This window comes from Cebus imitator, unplaced genomic scaffold (assembly GCF_001604975.1).
Source record: "Cebus imitator isolate Cc_AM_T3 unplaced genomic scaffold, Cebus_imitator-1.0 Scaffold128, whole genome shotgun sequence".
NCBI classification, from domain to species: Eukaryota; Metazoa; Chordata; class Mammalia; order Primates; family Cebidae; genus Cebus; species Cebus imitator.
The window spans coordinates 1744287-1756436 of NW_016107443.1; the positions used below are offsets into that span (position 1 = coordinate 1744287).

General features: G+C 44.2%; 1 protein-coding gene across 6 annotated transcripts in view; it reads right to left on the bottom strand.

The window, feature by feature from the left end:
* Positions 1 to 1758, bottom strand: part of ADGRG2 (adhesion G protein-coupled receptor G2) — a 98477-nt gene extending 96719 nt beyond the window's left edge. For 2 of the 6 annotated variants that reach the window (XM_017540634.1, XM_017540635.1), the window contains exon 1: positions 1717 to 1758. The gene's annotated coding sequence lies outside the window, so the exon portion shown is untranslated. The remainder of the gene's footprint in view (positions 1 to 1716) is intronic. The other 4 variants (XM_037742801.1, XM_037742799.1, XM_037742802.1 and 1 more) reach the window with 2 other exon arrangements.
* Between the last annotated feature and the right edge of the window lie 10392 nt (positions 1759 to 12150).

Consider the following 12150-nt stretch of genomic DNA (forward strand, 5'->3'; position numbering starts at 1 on the left):
TTTGGAATTATTTCCAAAATAATCGACATTCATTCATCTAGTTGATGCATATTTATTGAAATTCTATTACAAACAAGATCCTATGCTAGGGACTCGAGATACTACAATAAACAAGGCAGATACCTTTCCTGCCCTCGAGAGCTTAATAGTCACTACACAGAATCGTTGGTCATTGGCATGGCCAAATAAATAGTGATTTTTAAAAACAACAAACAAAAGATACTTAGTCTTCATAGTCCATCAGACTTGACTTGGCCTAAAAACAAAAATAAGGAACCAGAACACAATAGCCTCTCCTACAGAGGCTTGATCTCCACCTCACTCCCATACCCACAGCAGGCACTAGGCAAGGATGTTTTCATTGATTTGGTCCAGAATCTACTGCTGCAAAATAATTCTATCAATACGGAGGGAAGGAAAATAAGAGACTCTTCTTCAAAGCCTCCTGGGGCACAGATCTACACTGCAGGGCTGGTTTCCAGGAAACCATGCTGGAGAGGAAGTGAGGGACTCAGGAAACGAACCCGCCGAGCCCACCACAGCCCCCGTTGCCAGGATCCCATGCCCGTCCTTGATTTTCTCATAACACCATGCCACTTCCTGCTTCAGGTGCCAGCCGGGCCATTTACTGGCTGTGTGATCCCTCTCAGGTGTTGCAACCTTATTTACAGCAATAACTTACTACTATCTATTGTAATAATGATGTTATTTATCATGTTATAAAAAGATCATTCTAATTTGTATTCATTATGATAGATATTTACATTGTTTACAAAATTTTGATAATTTATGTCAGTGAATTCCCAGAAATAACCACTATTTATGAGTCTCAAAAGAAATAGGCTGGGTGCAGTGGCTCAGGCCTGCAATTCCAGAACTTTGGGAGGCTGAGGTGGGAGGATCAATTGAGTCCAGGAGTTTGAGACCAGTTTGGGCAGCATAGGGAGATCCCATCTCTACAAAAACTAAAAATGTGGCCATGTGTGGTGGCATGCACCTGTGGTCCCAGCTACTCAGGAGGCTGAGGTGGGAGGATCACTTGAGCTTGGGGGTCAAGACTGCAGTGAGCTGTGATCGTGCCATTGCACTCCAACCTGGGTGACAAAGGGAGACGCTGTCTCAGAAAAGAGGAAAGGGAAAGGGAAAGGAAGGAGGGAGGGAAAGAGTGAAAGCCGCGGCTTCAGGATTTCTAACTAGAAGAGGGCCATGGGCAGAAATCTGGTTGGAAGGATCGTTTAACAACTGCATTTGCACAGCACTTAGGTCAGAGAGAGAACAAACACTTCCTTGATCCATTTCAAAACATGACAAAAACTGTTAGAACCAGGGACGCAAGTCCAGGGAGTAGGAACAGGGAAAACAGTGAAACAGAATCCCAAATAATTCCACATAAATGATCATTCTCCTTCCCCAGCTTTCACTGCACCGTGTAACTTCAAAATCGGTACCTGTTTCTGAATGTCCATTCAAAAGCAATTGGGTTACCAAGAAGAAATTGGTCAACAATAGAATCCCCAAGGAAAAGAGAGTGTCTGAAGAAAACATCACTCCAAGTGGAGTGAGAAGTTAAAACAAAACCAACCAAACAAAAAATAATAAAGTCGGTAGGGCGATGGGAACTTGTAATGAAGGAGGGAAAATAGGAAAGAAAAAAAAACCCAAGCCAACATGCTCCTCATTTCTACAACATGATCTCATAGAAATAGCCTCACTCACCTGACAGTGAGTTCAGAGAAAAATGTGGAGAAGCTCTGTGCACATCTGAAAATGAAAGGAAAAAAAGCAAAGAAAATTAGACCAATGGAAAGTGGATTTTCTTGCTAGCATAATACTTCAATGCTGCGGTGAGCTCATCAGCCAAGGCGCCCTGGGTTCCCTGCTGCAAATCACAGCTTGAACTTGGCAGTGGAGTTACAGAAAAAAACGGATATAAACCCTGCTCTTGAGGAACTTATATATAAACTGGAAGCACAACCCCAAAGCCAGTTTGGGGACTGATCTTGTTAATGTCTTTTTTTTGGTTTTGTTTTGTTTTGAGACGAGGTCTCACTCTGTCACCCAGGCTGGAGTGCAGTGGCATGATCTCAGCTCACTGCAGCCTCCACCTCCTGGGTTCAAGTGATTCTCCCGCCTCAGCCTCCTGAGTAGCTGGTATTATGCTACCACGCCTGGCTAATTTTTTTTTTTTTTGTATTTTTAGTAGAGACAGGGTTTCACCATGTTAGCTAGGCTGGTCTCGAACTCCTGACCTCAGGTGATCCACCCATCTCAGCTTCCCAAATTGCTGGGGTTACAGGCGTGAGCCACCATGCCCGGCCTTGTTAATATTTTTGTGGCATGAATTACTGCTCAGTTAAAGGTTTCATTAACAGCATCACAGGGTACTGGACAATGAAGCGATTGGACCAGACCTGGGCTTGGGTGGTCCCTTCTAGAGGCCCTGCTTGGTTAGATATTTCTTCATGTGTTTGTGACTTCACTTCCTTAGAACCTAAACTCCTTGATACTAAGGACTGGGGCATTTAGGTCTCTTGTGCCAGGGGCAGAATTCTATCTTCACTAAAGGGCTGGCTGACAGTTAATTACCGAGAGTTTGGCTCAGAGTTGAAAGGAACATGGGGGTATTGGCAATGACAGAAATGAGGGAAAACTCAGATGCATGCTGGGAAAAGGAAATAGGGTATCCACCCAAGGCAGAGAGCACTGCTGACAACCTGACTTGTGTCTTTTAGAATATTCCAACATGCCTTACTTCTGAACCAAAACATTGGTACAGCTATTAGCTTGAAGATGACAGTCGCTTCACATAATGGTGTCTTCTCATGTGAAATAAGACATAATGACTTTCAAATGAAGATCTGTGAGAAGAAACCATCTCTAAGGCCATGGTGGAACCAACTGACCTACTGCTGGCCTCTGTCAACAGACTGTTATAACACCAGTTCAGTGCCCAGCAATCCCATTACTGGGTATATACCCAAAGGAATAGAAATCATTCTATTATAAAGGTACATGTGCACATACATTCACTGCAGCATGATTCACAATAGCAAAGACATGGAATCAACCAAAATGCCCATCAATGATAGACTGGATAAAGAAAATGCGGTACATATACACCATGGAATACTATGTATGCAGCCATAAAAAGGAATGAGATAATGTCCTTTGCAGGGACATGGACGGAGCTGGAAGCCATTATCCTCAGCAAACTAATGCAGAAACAGAAAAGCAAACAGCACATGGTCTCACCTCATAAGTGGGAGCTGAACAATGTGAACACACAGACACTTGGAGGGGAACAACACACACTGGGGCCTGTCAGGGAGGGTAGGGGAGTAGAGCATCAGGAAGAATAGCTAATGCATGCTGGGCTTAATACCTAGGTGATGGGTTGACAGGGACAAATCACCGTGGCACACGTTTACTTATGTAACAAGCGTGCACACCCTGCACATGTACCCCAGAACTTAAAAACAAAAACAAAGACCAACCACATTCTCCTGTCCTATGATGAACAACTGCAAACGCATGTCCCAGTGCTGAATGTGGAATAAATGTAGGGTTAACAACAGGAAGACATTTAAATAATCAAAGCAAGGAAGAAGTCGATTATGACTTGAGCATCGAAAGCAGTTCATTTAACATTTGTGAAAATGAGGATTTTCTACATAGGGATTTCTGATACTATTTTGATGAAATTTCCCAACCCAAGCACATTACCTCTTCCAAAACCTTACTGACGACCACAATAAAGCACACTTAATAGTTCCTGGGAATCCAGTTTATGGATGAACAACAGGGGGCTCTGTTTGCTCCCTTTGAATACTTACAGGTAGAAAAGTAGGGCAAGCAACATGACATTTGTTTTTCCCAGTGGATGAAAAAATTGAAAAGCCTAATAATATCCAAAGCCGGAGAGCATGTGGGGAAGTAAACACTTGCTTACACCATTGGTGGAAACATAAACTTTGAGTAATTTAGCTATGTTTTACAATTTTAAATAGGCATGCTTATTGATAGAGAAATTCTAATTCCAGGCCGGGCGCGGTGGCTCACACCTGTAATCCCAGCACTTCGGGAGGCCAAGATGGGCGGATCACGAGGTCAAGAGATCAAGACCATCCTGGCCAACATGGTGAAACCCTGTCTCTACTAAAAAAATACAAAAATTAGCTGGGCGTGGTGGTACACACCTGTAGTCCCAGCTACTCAGGAGGCTGAGGCAGGAGAATCACTTGAACCAGGGAGGCAGAGGTTGCAGTGAGCTCAGAAAGCACCACTGCACTCCAGCCTGGCAACAGAATGAGACTCTGTCTCAAAAAAAAAAAAAAAAAAAGAAATTCTAATTCCAGAGATTGTCCCCACAGAAATACTGACACATATATACAAAAATACGCATGCAAACACTACCATTGCAGCTGTGTGTGTGGTGGGGGAAGGCTAAGTTTCCATTAGTAGATGAAGAGCTAAACAATGGCACATCTGTGTTATGGAATATTATGCAAGACTTAAAAGTGAAGTTGATGTAGATGTTTTGACATATAGAGACTGTCAGTGCACATAAGACAAGTGAAAAAACCAAGTTTCTGAATAATATATATACTTAGGACATGTTAAGAAACAATCAAAGTTATATATGTATGCTTATTTATTTATTTATTTATGATTAGAAATGGGGTCTTGCTCTGTCACCCAGGCTGAAGTGCAGTGGATTAATCATAGCTCACCGCAGCCTCCCGCTCCTGGGTTCAAGTGGTCCTCCCATCTGAGTCTCCCAGGTAGCTAAGACTATAGCAGTCACGTGCAACCATGCTCGGCTAATTTGTTAGTTATTTTGTAGAGATGGGGTCTCTCCATGTTGCCCAGGCTGGTCTCAAATTCCTGGGCTCAAGCAATCCTCCCACCTTAACCTCTCAAAGTACTGAGATTACAGGGGTGAGCCACCACACCTGGCCTATCCTTATTAATACAGTGACATGGGAATATTAACATACAAAATAGCCTGGAAGGAAACCCACCAACAACCCAGGAGTGTGATGAGGAAAAGGATGAAGCCAAATTGCTACTCCATAGGATACAGACATGTCTTCACATAGTACTTACACAATTAAGTAGATTTCGTCTAATGAAGAAAAGCAGAACAGAAAGAGGGCCGAACAGGGCTCCTCCATTAAGCTCAGGGGGCAGGGAATGGGAGGGAAAGCCATCATTTGCTCAGCTCAACGTCATCTCCCCTCCGCTCTACCCCAGTTAGAAAAGCCTAACTGGGAGGACAAAGACTTCTGGTTTCAGGGCCAAGAAACCAGCTTTCCAGCCATGGAGCAGGAACTCACTTCAGCAAGTTACGGCAAAAGCAATGATGCTAAAATGCCTGACAGATAACGAGGCCTCAGCTTCACTGAAGAGCCCATCCTTCAGCCCCCAGATCCCTCCTTGCCCCTGTGGCCACCACACACCCACCAGCCTTTATCTCCTAGAGAAGCGGAACAGGAATGAGGGTCTGATGAGCACCAGCATTTCAGTGACAAAACACAGTGACTGCCAGTGTTTGAGGTTGTTACATCACTGAAGGGAAAGGGCAAGTCACAAAAGGAACCATATCAACTTATGTAAGACATGGCACGGAACAGAGAAATTTCGCAGAGAAGAACAGCAAACTCACCACTTGCAAGGATTCATGGAAACCTCCCACAGTTGCAGATTGCCCCAAAGCATGACATCAGGGAGGCTGGGAAGGCGTCCAACTTCCTCTATTTATCAAGCTGGCTAAAACCCAGGGTAATACCAGCGTGACCCAAAAAATAAAATTTAAAAAAGGCAGGCAGACTTTACAAGTGGTTTTGGTGGGAAGGAAACGATCTCTGGGTGAACTTAAGAGCCCTGCTCCAGTTTAGGGCTGCTTTCAGGGAGGCTGCATCCAAGAGTCAGAACTCCCATCCTGGGCACCTGGCCACAGCACCCACAAATCCTGGGGATAATCTGCAACCCACTGGGAAAAGAGCACAGGTAACAGCAGCCCCAGGCAGTTGTCCCACTGCCCTCCAAGGAAGGACCAACCAAAAAAACCAAAACCAACCAAAACAGAACCAGGACATACAGCATCGTGGAGGGCTCGGCACTTCATTAGGAACCTAATGATTCATTAGTGACGCAGACCGACAGGCACAGACTGGCTCGAAGTTCCTGGCGATGACACCAACACCATGGAAGAAATGACCAGAGGACAAAGAGGCCTTGATACATCGGGAATGGGGCCAGAAAGAAGGAAAGAGGAGTTTCTTCACACTAGTAGGAAAAACAAATTGCACAAATGGAGATGATGGGGAAGGCGAAGTTATATACAGGAGAAGGTTGGGGATATGCATTCTTGGTTTTAGAGTGGTAGGTATTGCCATCAAGGAACAAACAAGAGTGGTTCTAGAACCTTGTGGTGGCCCCATTACTGATCAGACCCTGCCTAATAGGACCCTGACTTGCACAGACTGGTTTGTTCAGTTCTGGCTACTACCACTCAAGAGGAGTTAAATAGTGAGATGGCTCTGGAAAACTAAAGAAAATTCATTCAACAAACATTTAACTGGATGCCCACTATGTGCCAAAAAACAAGGCCACTCTGTACGGTTGTGCAGGTTGTGCCTTGCACAAAGGCTCATGGCCAAGGGGACCGGCAAACCTGAATCCAGAATACCGGGCTTTGGCATCAGCTGCAGGCAGTAATGGGAGCACTGAGGAAGGGCACCTAACCCAATGTGGGGAAATGGATCCAGGAGAGTCTCATCGAGGAAGTAATCATCAGGCTGAAGACTAAAACGTGCAACTCCCTTTACATGAAGGTGAGAGCATCCCAAGAGAGGAAATGGCTGAAACCAGGGCATAGCCAAAGAGCTTAAAGTGGAAGGACAGCATCCTGGAGTTCATCCTTGTTAAATGGTAGAAGTGACTAAGAGAGCTTTCGGAATTGCTTCGTGAAACATCTCCAAAGATGACCTCTGGTCATCAGTCTGGTGGGGCTGCATGCTCAGGTGGAAAGCAGCAGCCAGGAGAAGTCATCAGTTGGCCCCTTTGCCCTGTTGCTACCACGCTATTTTCCCGCAGCACAAGACCCTTTCTTTTCTCTCTTCCCCTCCCTCCAGTCTTCTCTCCCTCTTGTCCCTTTTTCTCTTCTACTCTCCTTCACCTTCACAGTGTTCATTCCCTCCCTTTTCATTCCCCTTTTCATTCCCTCCCCTTACCTAGCTTGAGGCTTGCCATGTGTATTCCAGGGACTAGAATGTTGTTGGTCACCTCTGCCCAGAGTGGAGAAGAGAGTATCAAAGACCTTACGGTGAGAGCCACACCTTCAAATGACTCCCAGACCTCCAGTCCCAATGGTCTGGGTGAGGCAATGACCAACTCTCTCTCTACCCAAGATGGCAGAACTAAGGCATCCCAAAATGGCACATGACTTTCCTTAGGGTATGTACAATTGTCACTTTCATAAATGCATAGGGAAGAATGTACTAATTCTTTTACAAAAACATTAATTATTCCACAAAAATAACACTTATATACTTGATTTTTTAAATGCAAGTCTGACATTAAGCTGTATTCATACAAAGTTCACCAGCGTGAACTTTTTTCCATTAATATGAAAACATTTCACAGGAAAACTGAATTTACATCACCACAGCCTAAATCAATCCCAGTTGAGATGACTGACATTTTCTAATTAACTCTGAACTTCTCTTTCCACTGGGTAGCAACAAACACTGGCCATTTCCCTCTATTTAAACTATGTTTTGATATTTTCTTTTCTTCTTTTTTTGAGACAGGGTCTCTGTTGCTCAGGCTGAAGTGCTGTGGGGCAATCACAGCTCAATGCAGCCTCAATATCCCAGGGTCAAGCGATGCTGCCACCTCAGCTTCCTGAGTAGCTGGGACTACAGACACATACCACCACGCCCAGCTTCTTGATGGGGTTTTACTATGTTGCCCAGGCTGGCGTCCAATTCCTGGGCTCAAGCAATCCTTCTCCCTCTGCCTCCCAAAGTGCTGGGATTACAGATGTGAGCCACTGAATCTGGCCTGCTATTGTAGTTTCAATGATGAGAGAAAATACGATCAAAAGCTACACAGATGAGGAGAGAACAATTGTTCATATAGGCTGGGTCTCACCAGGTAGTAACTAAGAAAACCACACACAGAAATGTTTCCTTTGTTTAGTAAGCCTTTGTTGTATATTGGACACTTGGGCTAGAAAATAAGGCTGTTGCATTAAAATTTTTCTGTTTCCATATATATCTGCCACTTGAGATGTACTAAACCTTAACTCCAGGAAATAAAAGACTTGGAAACCCTTGCCCATAAAGCTGTTATTATTCTTACTGGAAATGATTAAGAAGTTACATTATTATCTAGCCCTATTTGACAGAAAAACTGTGGAAGATAGGAATCTAGTGATTAACAACATTTTAAAAATTCAATATGAGGGCCTCAAACTCCACCTCAAAATTGCTGTGTCTCTTCCAACTTTGCCAGCAAGAGAAGTTTCTAGCTCCTCCCTTTTGTGGTTGATTGCAAAGCTGCTCATAAACTCTTCCTAGGGTAGAGGGTGAGAGGAGGGAGAGGATCAGGAAAAATAACTAGTGTGTACTAGACTTAATACCTGGGTGATGAAATCATATGCATGACGAACCCCCATGACACAAGTTTACCCATATAACAAACCTGCACACATGAACTTAAAATAAAAGTTAAATAAAAATAAAAACCAAACTCTTCCTATTCCAGTTTGCCTATCCATTTGCAGTGTGATTTTGCAGCTCTTCTATCAAAAGTTAAATTCTGTTGCTCCACCTCTTGAATGCTCCACCCCTTGAATGTAGCAAATATGATACAACCAGAAACATGAAAAGTGCTTGAGTATGGAATCTGCTCTCTCTTGCTGCTCTTCGAGGCTCAAACCACCATTTAAAAGTAGAAACCAGCCTGAGCTAGCTGGCCAGATGATGAAAGACAAATGCCGGGTCAGACATTGCTCCAACCAAGAGCTGGCCAACCCCCAGGCAAAGGGTCATCTGGTAGACTGGCAGCTGACAGCAGATGCACGAGTGAGCCCAACTGAGACCAGCAGAAGAACCATCCTGCTGAGCCACACCAAGACTGTAGACTCAAAAATTTGAACTAATTAAATTGTTGTTGCTTTAAGCTGCTAAGTTTTGGGCTGTTTTGTTATGTGGAAAAAACTAACTTATACACCTTCTTTCTTCTTATCCTTCCTCCTCATTCTTTTATCCTGTTTATTCTTTTATCCTCCTCTTCATCCTGTTTATCTACCCTTTCTCCCTTTCATTATTTCTCCACACTTGTCTTCCTTTCTTCTTTTCCTTCCGTAAGTACTACAAGTACCCATTTAAGAGAAGGGCCCATTGTGTATAAGATGCTGGCCTACGCTGGTTCTAATTCAAAGCCTGCCTCATTTTCTTTTATACCCTCCCTCTGAAACCCACATAAGCAGATTCTGCAGACCTTGCATGGTCTGTGAGCCCTATTTATAAAGAGATGAACTAAGATGTTTCTGGTGACCAGCAGGCTGTAGGGTGGACACCTGGCAGAGTCTGCAGACAGTTTCTGGGCATTTGCTGGTGATAATCTCCCTGGAAGAAATATTTGTCACTGTGACCTTTTGAGTGTGTTCTAGCTCTCCCTTCTACCCGTTGTTCCTAGCCACTGGAGGGGAGAATAAAATGGGCCTTCAAGCCAGACACCCAAGAGTTAAGGGGCATGGTTTAAGACCCCCTCCCTCACATGGCTGCCCAGGCTAAGAAAGAAGACAATATATTTATAACTACAGGAAACAATGCACGGTGAGTGGTAAAATGCTTAGATTTCTATTTGTTTACTATACAAATAAGAGAAAATCAATATGTTCATCTTGCTAATGACATCAAACCACTCAGTACAACTCAGAAGCCGGAAGGTCATTTCTTAAAATGCTTGTCTTTCCTTTTCCACATTTCTGATTTATTCTTTATTCTCACTCTTATTTTTTTCTCCTGAATATTTTTTTTTCAGACTTATAAAAAGTTGATTTTTCTTTGGTGTCCCAGAACCTATTTGTTTGTGGTTATGACATTAATGTTTAGAAAGGCCAAATTAGATGTCGAGGTTGGGTAGGGTGTTCATTTTTTAATGGGGAGACAAGGAGGTGATCCACAGATTTACACCAAGAAATGCGATACTGCGATTATGGCAAGTGCCACAAAGCAACGCATCAGGAGCTCTGGGTGAAGACAGTGGGATTGGGGAAGACTTCCCTGTGGAAGTGATGCTGAAACTGGAAGAATAAGTGAGAGGATCTTGCCCAGCAAAGAGGCAGGGAAAGACTGTATCAAGTAGAGGAACTATGTGCAAAGGAACCGTAGCAAGAGGGAACGTCACCCATGTAAGGCACCGAAGAAAGGTAGGAGTAGGTGGGACACGCCGTGGCCAAGAGAGGACAGTGAAAGATGAGGCTGGAGACACAGAAAAGGCCCAGCTCCAAGTGGGCTTGGTGGCCAAGGTAAGGATTTGTGCCTTTGAGAGCCATCGAAAGTCACTGAAGGATTTTAAACAGTGGGCAGTGTGTTCAGATTCACATTTTGAAAAGATTGTTCTAGCAATTTTTGCATGGAAAATGAATAGGAGGGGGTCTGAGTGGAAGCGGGGGTCCAGTTTGGAATTTCAGCTCTCCATTTCCAAACATTGTTCTGAAGGTCTGAGCAATTTGATAAAATGAAAATCCAAAGCAAGAGTCAAGAATGGAGACTGCAGATTTGCTTATGTCACACACACAAATCTATTAAAATATAAGGGGAATTAGAGTTCAGAAAAGAAGATTCAGAGTAAGTTTTTTTTTTGTAAGTAAGATTATACAAGTAAGTTTTTCCTCTACACTAGGCGTCTGCAGACCTTTTCTGCAAGGGTAAGCTAGTAAATATTTCCAGCTTTGCAGGCTGTAGGATTTCTGTTGCAATTACTCAGCTCTACCATTGCAGCACAGAAACAGCCACAGACAATCTGTAAATGAATGGGTGTGGCTGTGTGCTAATAAAGTTTTATTTACAAACACAGGCAGCTTATGGGATTTGGCCTGCGGGCACTAGTTTGCCCTGCTCTCTACCAATGAGGAAGTAAATTATAGTATCGGAGGTGACACACAAGGCTAGTTGAAAATGAATGATGGACATATTGAGCGGTACTTGGGAGGAGGCATTGACGTAGCTTGGGTCTGGGTTGATACAAAGGGTGAAAGAGTGGCAGGCACTGCCTAGAGTTCAGCTAAGGCAAGTGAGGATCAAAGGCAGTAAGTGGCTTCGTGTGCACTGGAACGCAAGTCATCTGACAACCTGTCCACCCTTGGGGTCCGGTGTGCCTTCCCACCACAGCCACCCGCCCTCTGCCAGCCCAATCCATAACCTCCGATCCCAGCCCCTGCAGCATCCCAGCATCCCACTGTTGCTAGGTTACAACTGTATAGGATGCTTTCTCGAAATGCTTTTGGCCTTCATAGTCATGTATAATTTCTACAGAGTTAACAAAACCTCCCAGCTTTTCCCATCACATCAGTCTCCATGCAACAACTTGAAAGTAAGTCAGGTATCAATGACAACCAATTAGCAGAGTAGACAATCAATGCCTAATTTGATGGGAGCAGAGAATAAAATTGGCAGGGGAGGTGAAATTAACCAGAGAGAACAGCTTTAGAAAGATGAGCTTGGAGTCAGGTGTCTGGAGAAGATGAGGAGGGTCAAAGGCATGAGAGGGAGAGGAAACCGAAAGGGGCAGGTGTGAGGACAGTGGCTTCCCAAGCCGCAGGGGAAGGCCACAGCCAGGTCCGGTAAGGGGGAAAGCAGTCCTGCAGTGACAACTGGGGCGTGCACGGGCCCTTTTTACCTGCTCTTACCCTCCAGCCTCACCCTCCTCACTCAGCCTCTTAAAATTCGGTCCCTGCCCCTATCTGCAGCGACTGCACAAACCCATCCTGAACCAGTTCTCTGGGGAGATGGAAGACCTTCATGTTGACTTGTGTTAGAGTCTTCAGTTGTACTTGTTCTGTGAAGGCTAAGAGGCAATTACCAACCAAGACCACAGAAGACAAAATGGCACTTTGTACTCCCCTCCTCACCC